Consider the following 15,323-nt stretch of genomic DNA (forward strand, 5'->3'; position numbering starts at 1 on the left):
AATGCATGGATACTGAGATGATTATCTTAAGGATGGCAGTTCTTAGGCCCATACACACGTTGAGTATTTGGTGAGTTTTTTACCTCAGTATCTATAAGACAAAACCAGGAGTGGGTGATAAATACAGAAGTGGTGCATATGTTTCTATTCTACTTTTCCTCTGATTCTTCCACTCCTGGTTCTGGCTTACAAATACTGGCCAAGGTGAAGGTAGCATTTTACTGCTGCATGCAGCTATTGCTATAAATGACAAAGAAAAAAAAATAATAAGTACATTTTCTACAATTAATAAAAATACAGTCTTCACAAATAAATATAATTATGTGGGTTATTAATAAAAAATAATATTCTTTACACAGGAAAAAAAACTATTTTTTTTATTGTCGCATTCCAAGAGCCACAATATTTATATTTTTTCATTGAAGTAATTGTACGAGGGCTTATGTTTTCAGCATGAGTTGTACTTGTCGGAAGCAGCATTTTGGGATACATGTTACTTATTAGCTACAGAGTTTAATAACTCTATATCTGGACAAATTTAAAGAAGCAATTCTGTTATTTTTATATTTTAAGTTGTACGTTATTCATGAATGTGGTGCTAGCATTATTCTGTGGATAGTTTTTGTTATACTTTAGTACTTTTGTATTTAGACTGGTTGAAATAAAAATTGTTTTTGTTTCTCCATAACTTGAAAGACATATATTTTACAATTTTTCCTAAATGAAGCTGTAGGAGAAGTTGTTATTTTTTGCATGACGAGATGCAGTTTTTAGTGGTACCATTTTCTGGTACATAATACTTATTATCTCATTTTTTTTAAAGTCAAATAAACAAAAGAATCAAATATTCAGCAAAAAGTATTTGTGTTTTCTTTTTTTAACCCCTTTCTGCCATTAGACGTACTATTGCGTCCATGTGGGGTGGGCTTTACTTCCCAAGGACGCAATAGTACGTCATATGCGATCGGCAGCGCTCACGGGGGGAGCGCCGCCGATCGCGGCCGGGTGTCAGCTTGTGCCAGGAGCGGTCACGGACCGCCCCCGGCACATTAACCCCCGGCACACCGCGATCAAAGATGATCGCGATGTGCCGGCGGTACAGGGAAGCACCGCGCAGGGAGGGGGCTCCCTGCGGGCTTCCCTGAGCCCCCCGCAGCAACGCGATGTGATCGCGTTGCTGCGAGGGTCTCCCCTCCCTCCCTGCTCCCTCCAGCCCCGGATCCAAGATGGCCGCGGATCCGGGTCCTGCAGGGAGGGAGGTGGCTTCACAGAGCCTGCTCAGAGCAGGCACTGTGAAGGCTGCAGCGCTGCATGTCAGATCAGTGATCTGACAGAGTGCTGTGCAAACTGTCAGATCACTGATCTGTGATGTCCGCCCCTGGGACAAAGTAAAAAAGTAAAAAAAAAAAATTTCAAATGTGTAAAAAAAATAAAAAAAAATATTCCAAAATAATGAAAAAAAAAAAAAAATATTATTCCCATAAATACATTTCTTTATCTAAATAAAAAAAAAAAACAATAAAAGTACACATATTTAGTATCGCCGCGTCCGTAACGGCCCGACCTATAAAACTGGCCCACTAGTTAACCCCTTCAGTAAACACCGTAAGAAAAAAAAAAAAAAAACGAGGCAAAAAACAACGCTTTATTATCATACCGCCGAACAAAAAGTGGAATAACACGCGATCAAAAAGACAGATATAAATAACCATGGTACTGCTGAAAGCGTCATATTGTCCCGCAAAAAACGAGCCACCATACAGCATCATCAGCAAAAAAATAAAAAAGTTATAGTCCTGAGAATAAAGTGATGCAAAAATAATTATTTTTTCTATAAAATAGTTTTTATCGTATAAAAGCGCCAAAACATAAAAAAATGATATAAATGAGGTATCGCTGTAATCGTACTGACCCGAAGAATAAAACTGCTTCATCAATTTTACCAAACGCGGAACGGTATAAACGCCTCCCCCAAAAGAAATTCATGAATAGCTGGTTTTTGGTCATTCTGCCTCACGAAAATCGGAATAAAAAGCGATCAAAAAATGTCACGTGCCCGAAAATGTTACCAATAAAAACATCAACTCGTTCCGCAAAAAACAAGACCTCACATGACTCTGTGGACCAAAATATAGAAAAATTATAGCTCTCAAAATGTGGTAACGCAAAAAATATTTTTTGCAATAAAAAGCGTCTTTCAGTGTGTGACGGCTGCCAATCATAAAAATCCGCTAAAAAACCCACTATAAAAGTAAATCAACCCCCCTTCATCACCCCCTTAGTTAGGGAAAAATTTAAAAAATGTATTTATTTCCATTTTCCCATTAGGGCTAGGGTTAGAGTTAGGGCTAGGGTTAGGGCTAGGGCTAGGGTTAGGGCTAGGGTTAGGGCTAGGGTTAGGGTTAGGGCTAGGGTTAGGGTTAGGGCTAGGGTTAGGGTTAGGGTTAGGGCTAGGGTTAGGGCTAGGGTTAGGGCTAGGGTTAGGGCTAGGGCTAGGGTTAGGGTTAGGGTTAGGGCTAGGGTTAGGGCTAGGGTTAGGATTAGGGTTAGGGCTAGGTTTAGGGCTAGGGCTACAGTTTGGGTTGGGGCTAAAGTTACAGTTAGGGTTTAGATTACATTTACGGTTGGGAATAGGGTTGGGATTAGGGTTAGGGGTGTGTCAGGGTTAGAGGTGTGGTTAGGGTTACTGTTGGGATTAGGGTTAGGGATGTGTTTGGATTAGGGTTTCAGTTATAATTGGGGGGTTTCCACTGTTTAGGCACATCAGGGGCTCTCCAAACGCGACATGGCGTCTGATCTCAATTCCAGCCAATTCTGCGTTGAAAAAGTAAAACAGTGCTTCTTCCCTTCCGAGCTCTCCCGTGTGCCCAAACAGGGGTTTACCCCAACATATGGGGTATCAGCGTACTCAGGACAAATAGGACAACAACTTTTGGGGTCCAATTTCTCCTGTTACCCTTGGGAAAATACAAAACTCGGGGCTAAAACATATTTTTTGTGGGAAAAAAAAAGATTTTTTATTTTCACGGCTCTGCGTTATAAACTGTAGTGAAACACTTGGGGGTTCAAAGTTCTCACAACACATCTAGATTAGTTCCCTGGGGGGTCTAGTTTCCAATATGGGGTCACTTGTGGGGGGTTTCTACTGTTTAGGTACATTAGGGGTTCTGCAAACACAATGTGACGTCTGCAGACCATTCCATCTAAGTCTGCATTCCAAATGGCGCTCCTTCCCTTCCGAGCTCTGCCATGCGCTCAAACGGTGGTTTCCCCCAACATACGGGGTATCAGCGTACTCAGGACAAATTGGACAACAACTTTTGGGGTCGAATTTCTCCTCTTACCCTCGGGAAAATACAAAACTGGGGGCTAAAAAATAATTTTGGGGGGAAAGATTTTTTTTTTTAATTTTCACGGCTCTGCGTTACAAACTGTAGTGAAACACTTGGGGGTTCAAAGCTATCACAACACATCTAGATGAGTTCCTTAGGGGGTCTAGTTTCCAAAATGGTGTCACTTGTGGGAGGTTTCTACTGTTTAGGTACATTAGGGGCTCTGCAAATGCAATGTGACACCTGCAGACCATTCCATCTAAGTCCTCATTCCAAATGGAGCTCCTTCCCTTCCGAGCCCTCCCATGCGCCCAAACAGTGGTTCCCCCCCACATATGGGGTATCAGCGCACTCAGGACAAATTGGACAACAAATTGTGGGGTCGAATTTCTCCTGTTACCCTCGCGAAAATACAAAACTGGGGGCTAAAAAATAATTTTTGTGGGAAAAAATTTTTGTTTTATTTTTACGGCTCTCCATTATAAACTTCTGTGAAGCCCTTGGTGGGTCAAAGCGCTCAGCACACATCTAGATAAGTTCCTAAGGGGGTCTACTTTCCAAAATGGTGTCACTTGTGGGGGGTTTCTACTGTTTAGGTACATTAGGGGCTCTGCAAACGCAATGTGACACCTGCAGACCATTCCATCTAAGTCTGCATTCAAATGGCACTCCTTCCCTTCTGAGCCCTCCCATGTGCCCAAACAGTGGTTCCCCCCACATATGGTGTATCATCGCACTCAGGACAAATTGGGCAACAAATTTTGGGGTCCAATTTCTCCTGTTACCCTCAGGAAAATACAAAACTGGGGGCTAAAAAAATAATTTTTGTGGGAAAAAAATTTTGTTTTATTTTTACGGCTCTGCATTATAAACTTCTGTGAAGCACTTGGTGGGTCAAAGTGCTCACCACACCTCTAGATAAGTTCCTTAGGGGGTCTACTTTCCAAAATGGTGTCGTTTGTGGGGGGTTTCAATGTTTAAGCACATCAGTGGCTCTTCAAACGCAACATGGCGTCCCATCTCAATTCCTGTCAATTTTGCTTTGAAAAGTCAAACGGCGCTCCTTCCCTTCCGAGCTCTCCCATCCACCCAAACAGTAGTTTACCCCCACATATGGGGTATCAGCGTACTCAGGACAAATTGCACAACAACTTTTGGGGTCCAATTTCTTCTCTTACCCTTGGAAAAATAAAAAATTGGGGGCAAAAAGATAATTTTTGTGAAAAAATATGATTTTTTATTTTTACGGTTCCACATTATAAACTTCTGTGAAGCACTTGGTGGGTCAAAGTGCTCACCACACCTCTAGATAAGTTCCTTAGGGGGTCTACTTTCCAAAATGGTGTCACTTGTGGGGGGTTTCAATGTATAGGCACATCAGTGGCTCTTCAAACGCAACATGAGGTCCCATCTCAATTCCTGTCAATTTTGCATTGAAAAGTCAACCGGCGCTCCTTCCCTTCCGAGCTCTCCCATCCGCCCAAACAGTGGTTTACCCCCACATATGGGCTATCAGCGTACTCAGGACAAATTGTACAACAACTTTTGGGGTCCAATTTCTTCTCTTACCCTTGGGAAAATAAAAAATTGGGGGCGAAAAGATAATTTTTGTGAAAAAATATGATTTTTTATTTTTACGTTCTACATTATAAACTTCTGTGAAGCACTTGTTGGGTCAAAGTGCTCACCACACCTCTAGATAAGTTCCTTAGGGGGTCTACTTTCCAAAATGGTGTCACTTGTGGGGGGTTTCAATGTTTAGCCACATCAGGGGCTCTCCAAACGAAACATGGCGTCCCATCTCAATTCCAGTCAATTTTGCATTGAAAGTCAAATGGCACTCCTTCGCTTCCGAGCTCTGCCATGCGCCCAAACAGTGGTTTACCCCCACATGTGGGGTATTGGCATACTCAGGACAAATTGTACAACAATGTTTGGGGTCCATTTTCTCCTGTTACCCTTGGTAAAATAAAACAAATTGGAGCTGAATTAAATTTTTTGTGAAAAAAAGTTAAATGTTCATTTTTATTTAAACATTCAAAAAATTCCTGTGAAGCACCAGAAGGGTTAATAAACTTCTTGAATATGGTTTTGAGCACCTTGAGGGGTACAGTTTTTAGAATGGTGTCACACTTGGGTATTTTCTATCATATAGACCCCTCAAAATGACTTCAAATGAGATGTGGTCCCTAAAATAAAATGGTGTTGTAGAAATGAGAAATTGCTGGTCAACTTTTAACCCTTATAACTCCCTAACAAAAAAAAATTTTGTTTCCAAAATTGTGCTGATGTAAAGTAGACATGTGGGAAATGTTATTTATTAAGTATTTTGTGTGACATATCTCTGTGATTTAATTGCATAAAAATTCAAAGTTGGAAAATTGCGAAATTTTCATAATTTTCGCCAAATTTCCGTTTTTTTCACAAATAAACGCAGGTACTATCAAATAATTTTTACCATTGTCATGAAGTACAATATGTCACGAGAAAACAATGTCAGAATCACCAGGATCCATTGAAGCGTTCCAGAGTTATAACCTCATAAAGGGACAGTGGTCAGAATTGTAAAAATTGGCCCGGTCATTAACGTGCAAACCACCCTTGGGGGTAAAGGGGTTAAACTGGTCACTATTCAGTTTAATTGACATTAACTTTACTCTGCAGCTTGGTACCATAGTGACAATATGACAGAAATGTACCTTTGTCTGACCACAGCCACAATACACATAGCCAGATATAGGGCTCATACTCACCTGCCAGAAACTCGGATGAGTCTCGCATGTTAATACCCGGCCCTGCACCTGGCACTCAGATCGGAGCGTGCAGTCGCATAGGAATACATGCAGCCGCATGCTCTGCTCCTGAGTGCCGGTAGCAGCGCCGGTATTGACGTGCAAGACTCATCCGAGTTTCTGGCAGGTGAGTATGAGCCCTTAGTCAAAGGACTGGAAATGACATCCAGCTATGCATTCCATTCATCTCATGCATGCCCAGATTGAATTTGTGCCCGAAAATATCACAGTACATCACGGATTGGCATCTATTAACCAGTGGAATTCATCCTGTGGTCCGAATCATAATTGCAGTACACACTTCTGATGGGATCCATTAACAGCAGACTGACTGAAGAGCTCATTGAATTCTTTTTATTTTTTTTGTTGAAAACATCCCATTAATACCTTCTAAGGAGCATTTCATGAGTCAAGGCTAAACATGTTGAACTAAGATACACATATTTGAGATAAGTTTATGTGCAATATGCAGGGGTATTTTTCTATTCCCTGGCAACTATCCTCCTTATGTATAAATATTTTTGTTTGTTTTTGTTGTATTTACATAGTTACATAGTTACATAGCTTGAAAAAAAAACTTAGGTCCACAAACTTTAACCTTTTTCCACCAATTATACATTTTGTCACTAATTTAACTATAACCCACAATATTATTTGTACTTAAAAAACTTACTTTTTTAAAAACTGTCATAGTATCTGCCATTACTAGCTCTTGTGGTAGGGCTTTCCACAGTCTGACTGCTCTAACTGTAAAGAACCCTTTCCTGTTTAGCTACCAGAATCGCCTTCCTCCACCCATAATGAGTGCCCTCTGGTCCTTAGTATGGAAGGAATAAGTGATGTGCCAATCCTTTGTATTGACCACACATATATTTATTAGTGATGAGCGAATGTGCTCGTCACTACTCGGTACTCGCCTGAGTATCACTATGCTCGGTGTACTCGGCGAGCACGGAGCATTTCTGGGATTTTTCATCAGGAGCTCGTGTCTCATGCTTTTAGTTTTGGTGCTTTTCACAGCACCAATTAGCATGCAAGGATTGTCTGCCATGCACTATAATACTGCAGCCATCTTTGTTGTTGTATTACAGTGATTGGCTGGCTGCACAGCGTCATCTGGTCTGTAAGAGACCTGGCGCCGCCCTGCTCACTACATTGTGCTCCGGACTCAGCTAGTGTGGGGAGAGCTGCTGCTAAGGCCGGTTTCACATGTCAGTGGCTCTGGTACGTGAGGTGACAGTTTCCTCACGTACCGGAGCCACTGACACACGTAGACACATTAAAATCAATGCATCTGTTCAGATGTCATTGATTTTTTGCGGACCGTGTCTCCGTGTGCCAAACACGGAGACATGTCAGTGTTCGTGGGAGCGCACGTATTACACGGACCCATTAAAGTCAATGGGTCTGTGTAAAACACGTACCGCACACGGACATTGTCCGTGTGCAGTTCGTGTGCCGTGCAGGAGACAGCGCTCCAGTAAGCGCTGTCCCCCCCACATGGTGCTGAAGCCGCGATTCATATCTTCTGTGCAGCAGCGTTTGCTGTAAAGAAGATATGAATAATCCATTTTTTGTGGTTTTTCGTGTATAAAATAAAGGTCCATGTCCCCACCCCATGTGCGCCCCCCCACTGTTCTGAAAATACTCACCCAGCTCCCTCGTTGGCTGTTGCTGCTTCCTCTCCTGGCCGCACTTTCTACTTTATGAGCGGTCACGTGGGGCCGCCGATTACAGTCATAAATATGCGGCCCCACCTCCCATAGGGGTGGAGCCGCATATTCATTACTGTAAATGAGCGGCCCCACGTGACCGCATACAGTAGAAGGTGCGGCCAGGAGAGGAAACAGCGACAGCCAATGAGGGAGCTGGGTGAGTATTTTCAGAACAGCGGGGGGGGGGGGAAAGCACAGGGAGTGGGGACATGGACCTTTATTTTATACACGAAAAACCACAAAAAATGGATTATTCATATCTTCTCTGCAGCAAACGCTGATGCACAGAAGATATGAATCGCGGTTTCAGCATGATGCAGGGGACAGCACTAAACTTTAGCGCTGTCTCCTGCATGCTCCGTGTGGTACCCAGTGGGCACACGGGTGGCATACGTGTGCCACACGTGTGCCACACTGATGTGCCACAGAAACGCAGGGGCACACGTACACAGATAATTCCGGTACCGATTTTTTCCGGTACCGGAATTATCTGGACGTGTGGGACTGCCCTAAGATAGGGTCAGATGCTTACATTTATTTGCTAGTGTGGGTCTACTAGTGTTCAATCCACAAATCCTGATAAACCAACAGTCCTCTTTCGGGCTAATTCGGGGGTACATAGATTGCAGTGCTAGGTAGGCAGAGGAGTCTATATATACATATACACATCAGTGCAAGGCATGCAGGCACTGTACAGTATGTGAGTATATAAATCTCACTGCATACCTCAAAAAGCTCCATTACTGTCTGCTGCTGCGTAATTTATATATAAGTAGCTGCAGGTATCCCTGGCAATTTTTTTTTGCAGCTTATACCTGCTCATTTTATTAGAAAGCAATCCATAGCCCCCTTATTTTCTACATTTATTTGTTTGGTTAGGCTGCAGACTACAGCCAGGTCATTGCAATACAAGAGCGTGAAAATCTACCAATTTTATTTTTTAGTCTCAGACATCAGATATGAGTGCGCATAATAATCTGGCCTTTTTTGGTAATATATTATTTTTTGGAGTGTTTTACAACATTTTTGGACACCATTTTGCTGCCCCAAAAATCGTAGCTGGCCCAAAAATATTTAGCTACAGTTCTTATATTTATCATTGTGATTTATACGCCAAACATATCACATATCATTGCGCTAATACTTAATGACACAATTTTGGTGGCCCCCCATAAATCAAGGCCACATTTTAATCAGTCTCCGTCTGACGCCTTGGCTTTCTGAGGTCTCCAAATTCTTGCTTTTCAGGTGTACATTGCATTTTTTTTGTCTCCTAGCCTTGGTCTACTCAGTATTTAGTGGTTTAAATTTTTTTTTTTTTTTTTAAAAGGTCACACATTTAGGCCGGCGTCACACACAGCGTAAAACAATACGGTCCGTATGTTACGGCCGTAATACGCTGAAAAGTCCCGAAAAAAGTGGTCCGTAGCTCCTCCGTAGGCAGGGTGTGTCAGCGTTTTTTGCGCATGGCATCCTCCGTATGTAATCCGTATGGCATCCGTACTGCGTGGTTTTCTCGCAGGCTAGCAAAACCAACATACCGCTATAGAAGTGATCCATGCGTCCCAAAAAGAAAAGAAAATATATATATACTGTCTATATATATATATATATATATATATATATATATATATATATATATATGTCAGTAGACACATATATTAGAGAGAAAAGCCGGTAATTCAGTGCGGTGTACAGTAAAATCACACTGACAGCTTACAGTAGAATAGGTAGAATAAATGTGTACACGTAGAATAGGTATATATATATATATATATATGTCAGTGAGACACATATATGTATATATATTAATATTTTTTCCAGCGCTATACAGCTTGAAAGCCGGTAATTCAATTACCGGCTTTTTCTTTCTCCTTCCTAAAACCCGACATGATTTGAGACATGGTTTACATACAGTAAACCATGTGTTCTCTCCATTTTTTTTGCAGATTCCACACTACTAATGTCAGTAGTGTGTATCTGCAAAATTTGGCCGTTCTAGCTCTTAAAATAAAGGGTTAAATGGCGGAAAAAATTGGCGTGGGCTCCCGCGCAATTTTCTCCGCCAGAGTAGTAAAGCCAGTGACTGAGGGCAGATATTAATAGCCTGGAGAGGGTCCACGGTTATTGGCCCCCCCCTGGCTAAAAATATCTGCCCCCAGCCACCCCAGAAAAGGCACATCTGGAAGATGCGCCTATTCTGGCACTTGGCCACTCTCTTCCCATTCCCGTGTAGCGGTGGGATATGGGGTAATGAAGGGTTAATGCCACCTTGCTATTGTAAGGTGACATTAAGCCTAATTAATAATGGAGAGGCGTCAATTATGACACCTATCCATTATTAATCCAATTGTAGTGAAGGGTTAAATAAAACACAAAAACATTATTTAAAATTATTTTAATGAAATAAAAACAATGGTTGTTGCAGTATTTTATTCAACGCCCAATCCAGTCACTGAAGACCCTCGTTCTGTGAGTAAAAAAACATAATAAACCAACAATATACTTACCCTCCGCAGATCTGTAACGTCCAACGATGTAATTCCTTCTGAAGGGGTTAAAACATTTTGCAGCAAGGAGCTGTGCTAATGCAGGCTGCTCCTCGCTGCAAAACCCCAGGGAATGAGGCTAAAAATAGATCAATGATCTATATTTAGCTTCATTTGCGGTGAGGCGCCCTCTGCTGGCTGTTCATAGATCGTGGGAAATTACCTAGAAAGCTCCCTGGCTTTCTAGGTAATTTCCCACGATCTATGAACAGCCAGCAGAGGGCGCCTCACCGCAAATAAAGCTAAATATAGATCATTGATCTATTTTTAGCCTCATTCCCTGGGGTTTTGCAGCGAGGAGCAGCCTGCATTAGCACAGCTCCTTGCTGCAAAATGTTTTAACCCCTTCAGAAGGATTTACATCGTTGGACGTTACAGATCTGCGGAGGGTAAGTATATTGTTGGTTTATTATGTTTTTTTACTCACAGAACGAGGGTCTTCAGTGACTGGATTGGGCGTTGAATAAAATACTGCAACAACCATTGTTTTTATTTCATTAAAATAATTTTAAATAATGTGTTTGTGTTTTATTTAACCCTTCACTACAATTGAATTAATAATGGATAGGTGTCATAATTGACGCCTCTCCATTATTAATTAGTCTTAATGTCACCTTACAATAGCAAGGTGGCATTAACCCTTCATTACCCCATATCCCACCGCTACACGGGAATGGGAAGAGAGTGGCCAAGTGCCAGAATAGGCGCATCTTCCAGATGTGCCTTTTCTGGGGTGGCTGGGGGCAGATATTTTTAGCCAGGGGGGGGCCAATAACCGTGGACCCTCTCCAGGCTATTAATATCTGCCCTCAGTCACTGGCTTTACTACTCTGGCGGAGAAAATTGCGCGGGAGCCCACGCCAATTTTTTCCGCCATTTAACCCTTTTATTTAAGAGCTAGAACGGCCAAATTTTGCAGATACACACTACTGACATTAGTAGTGTGGAATCTGCAAAAAAAATGGAGAGAAGACATGGTTTACTGTATGTAAACCATGTCTCAAATCATGTCGGGTTTTAGGAAGGAGAAAGAAAAAGCCGGTATTGGAATTACCGGCTTTCAAGCTGTATAGCGCTGGAATAAATATTAATATATATACATATATGTGTCTCACTGACATATATATATATATATATACCTATTCTATGTGTACACATTTATTCTACCTATTGGACTGTAAGCTGTCAGTGTGATTTTACTGTACACCGCACTGAATTGCCGGCTTTTCTCTCTAACAGCGCTGCGTATTTCTCGCAAGTCACACTGCTTGTCCGTGTGTAATCCGTATTTTTCACGCTTCCATAGACTTTCATTGGCGTATTTCTTGCGCAGTACGGTGACAAACGCAGCATGCTGCGATTTTGTACGGCCGTAGAAAGCCGTATAATACTGATCAGTAAAATACGGCAAATAGGAGCAGAGGCATAGAGAATAATTGTGCCGTATTTTTTGCGAGTTTTACGGACGTAGATTCTGCGCTCTTACGTCCGTAAAACTCGCAAGTGTGACGCCGGCCTTAAGCAGTCTGTTATCTCAGTCAGACACCCGGTGTATCTGTGGTGTCAAAATCCTTGCTTTGCACACATACATTGCATTGTTTTTTCTGCTAATCTTGGTCTACTCAGTATTTAGTGGCTTTTTATAAACAAAAAAGCCACAATATTAAACAGTCTGTTATCTCCGTCAGACACCTGGTGTATCTGTGGTGTCAAAATCCTCAATTTGCAGGCAAACGTTGCTTTGTTTTATCTGCTAGCCTTGGTTTATCAGTATTTAATGGTTTAATTTTTTTTTTTAAAAGCCAACATATTTAACCCCTTAACCCCCGGAGCTTTTTTAGTTTTTTCATTTTTCGCTCCCCTTCTTTCCAGAGCCATAGCTTTTATATTTTTCCATCAATATGGCCATGTGAGGGCTTATTTTTTGCGAGACGAGGTGTACTTTTGAACGATTCCATTGGTTTTACCATGTTGTGTAACATCAAAGGGGAAAAAATTCCAAGTGTGATAAAACTGCAAGAAAAGTGCTACCCAAACTTGTTTTTTGTTTAGCTTTTTTGCTAGGTTCATTAACTGCTAAAACTGACCTGCAATTAGGATTCTCCAGGACATTACAAGTTCGTAGACAGTAAACATGTCTAGGTTCTCTTTTATCTAAGTGGTAAAAAAAATTCCAAAGTTTGCTAAAAGAAAAAAAAAATTGCGCAATTTTCCGATACCGCTTATCATTTCCATTTTTTGTTATCTGGGGTCGAGTGAGGGCTTATTTTCTGTGTGCCAAGCTGATGTTTTTAATTATACCACTTTTGTGCAGATACGTTCTTTTGATCGCCCGTTATCGCATTTTAATGCAATGTTGCGTCAATTAAAAAAATCGTAATTTTGACGTTTTGATTTATTTTCTCTCTACGCCATTTAGCAATTAGTTTAATCCTTTTTTGATTGATATATCAGGTGATTCTAAACACGGCGATACCAAATATGTGTAGGTTTGATTTTTTTATTCTTTTATTTTGATTGGAGCAAAAGTGGGTTGATTTGAACTTTTATATATTTTTATTTTTTTATATATTTTTAAACAATTTTTTATAATATTTTTTAGCAATCTGCCATCAACAACAATAGAGGTTTCGAGGTGACCTCTGGTTGTGATGGCAATGCACCGATGACCCCCGATCACGTGTTCGTATTTCTGGCGGTGTGGCCGGCAGCGTTTGTTAAATGCCGCTTTCAGAGTTTGACAGCGGCAATTAACTAGTTAATGAGCATGATTGGATCGCGATTCTGCTCACTCCCATTGCAGACACATGTCAGCTGTTGAAAACAGCTGGCATGTTGTGGCTTTGAGGTGGGCTCACCGCCGGAGTCTACCTCAAAGCGAGGGATACTGCCAGCTGACGTACAATTCCGTCAGCTGGCAGAAAGGGTTTAAACAGTCTGTTATCTCCGTGAGACGCCTGGTGTATCTGTGGTGTCAAATTCCTTGCTTTGCAGGCATACGTTGCACTGTTTTGTCTGCTAGCCTTGGTCTATTCAGTATTTAGTGGTTTAATTTTTTTTTTTAAAAAGACCACACTTTTAACAGTCTGTTAAATCCGTCAGATGCTTGGTGTATCTGTAGTGTCAAAATCTTCGCTTTGCAGGCATACTTTGCATTGTTTTGTCTGCTAGCCTTGGTCTACTCAGTATTTAGTGGTTAAAAAATATTTTGTTTAAAAAAAAGACAAAATATTTAAACTGTCTTTTATTTCCATCAGACGCCCGGTGTATCTGTGGTCTCCAAATACTTGCTCTTCAGGCATACTGATCACATATAAGTTTTCTCCAAATTAATCCATTTGTATTGAACTTTTCAAATATTTCAATAGTCAATTTAAAATGGGCAAGGCAAGGGGCAAGGGACGGGGAAGTGGACGTGATGCTGATGGTGCAAAGAGAGGACAAGGCAGTGGTCAAGCTGAAAGTGGGCCACAACAATGACCCACATCTTCTCGCACGACCTTCCATCCCAGTTTCTAGGGGACCGCAGTACATCAATACTGAAGCTAGAGCAGCGTAAAATGGTAGTTGGTTGGATAGCAGATAAAGCTTCCAGTTGCTTAGCCACCACCACATCTTCCACACAGTCTGAGTAGTCGTGAGTGTGGACTGCATATTACTCAACCTTATCCTCTTTCCTCCCACCTCGCCTAGTGCCCTGAGACAACTGATCCCACACATGGTCACTCTGAAGAGCTGTTCAGTTTTCACTTTAAAGATTCCAGACTCTCGGCCGGTCAACTTGAAGTGGGGCCAGATGAGATCACAGGTAGCGATGTCCAAAGATTTAAACAGCCAAAGTCACACGAAGGCCAATGGTGGAAAAGTGTCACAAAGGTGGACGATGATGAGACACAATTGCCAGAAAGTCAGGAGGGGGAGCAGGGTGTGGAAGATGAGGTGATGGATGTCATAACTGACAAAACCTGGCAGAAGAGCATGCAGAGTGAGGACAGAAGCACACATGGGGAAGGAGGCACAGCACCCCAACAGGCAGGAAAAAGCAGTGTGATGGCTGCAGACAGAAGGTGTGCATCCATTCCCATAACATCGACATGATGGAAGTTGCCATTCCAACATTTAGATCTTCCCAAGTCTGGTTATTTTTTAAAGACTCTGCCGATAACCCCAAACAGGTCATTTGCACCACCTGCCATGTCTGCATCAGCAGGGGTAGCAAAACTACAAGCCTAACCACCATCAGCATGATCAGACATTATTTTGCTTTAATTATTGTATTGTTAACGTTGTTACTTATGACTTTTGTGTTTGAAACTGTTAAACTGTAAAGCGCTGCGGAATATGTTGGCGCTATATAAATAAAGATTATTATTATTATTATGGCAGCAAAGCACCTGACTTTGTGGGCCGAACCCCAGGCTCCAGGAACACTGTCTGTAGGTGGCACCTCTGCTTCTTCCACTTTTTTGTGTAGAATCCAATCCCCAGTTCACCATGCATGTGAAGATGCCTCGTTCCCTCCACCTTTTGTTGCCAATAGTTCACCAGCACCATCATCAAAACCCGTCCACGTCCTTGTCCCACTGCAGCCTTCAGTAGCCTATAATCCAGTCATTGGAATGCAAGTGGAAATACTGAGCCAATGCGCCACAAGCCACAATACTAAATTCTACTTCTTTCTTCTCAAAATGTTGCCTTTAAGGCTCACTGAGACGGAAGCTTTCCACAACCTCCGCCATCCCAAGGTACTCGGTCCCCAGTCACCACTGTTTCTCCCGGTGTGCCATACCGGCATTACACTAGCATGTGTCCCACAACATTGTGTTCCCTCAACAATGCTGTTACAGGGAACGTCCACCTAACCACGAACAAATGATTATGGGCAGGGACGGTACATCTCAATGGCGGCACACTGGGATGACATAGTGGAAACCG

The sequence above is a fragment of the Ranitomeya imitator genome, chromosome 1 (assembly GCF_032444005.1).
Source record: "Ranitomeya imitator isolate aRanImi1 chromosome 1, aRanImi1.pri, whole genome shotgun sequence".
NCBI lineage: Eukaryota > Metazoa > Chordata > Amphibia > Anura > Dendrobatidae > Ranitomeya > Ranitomeya imitator.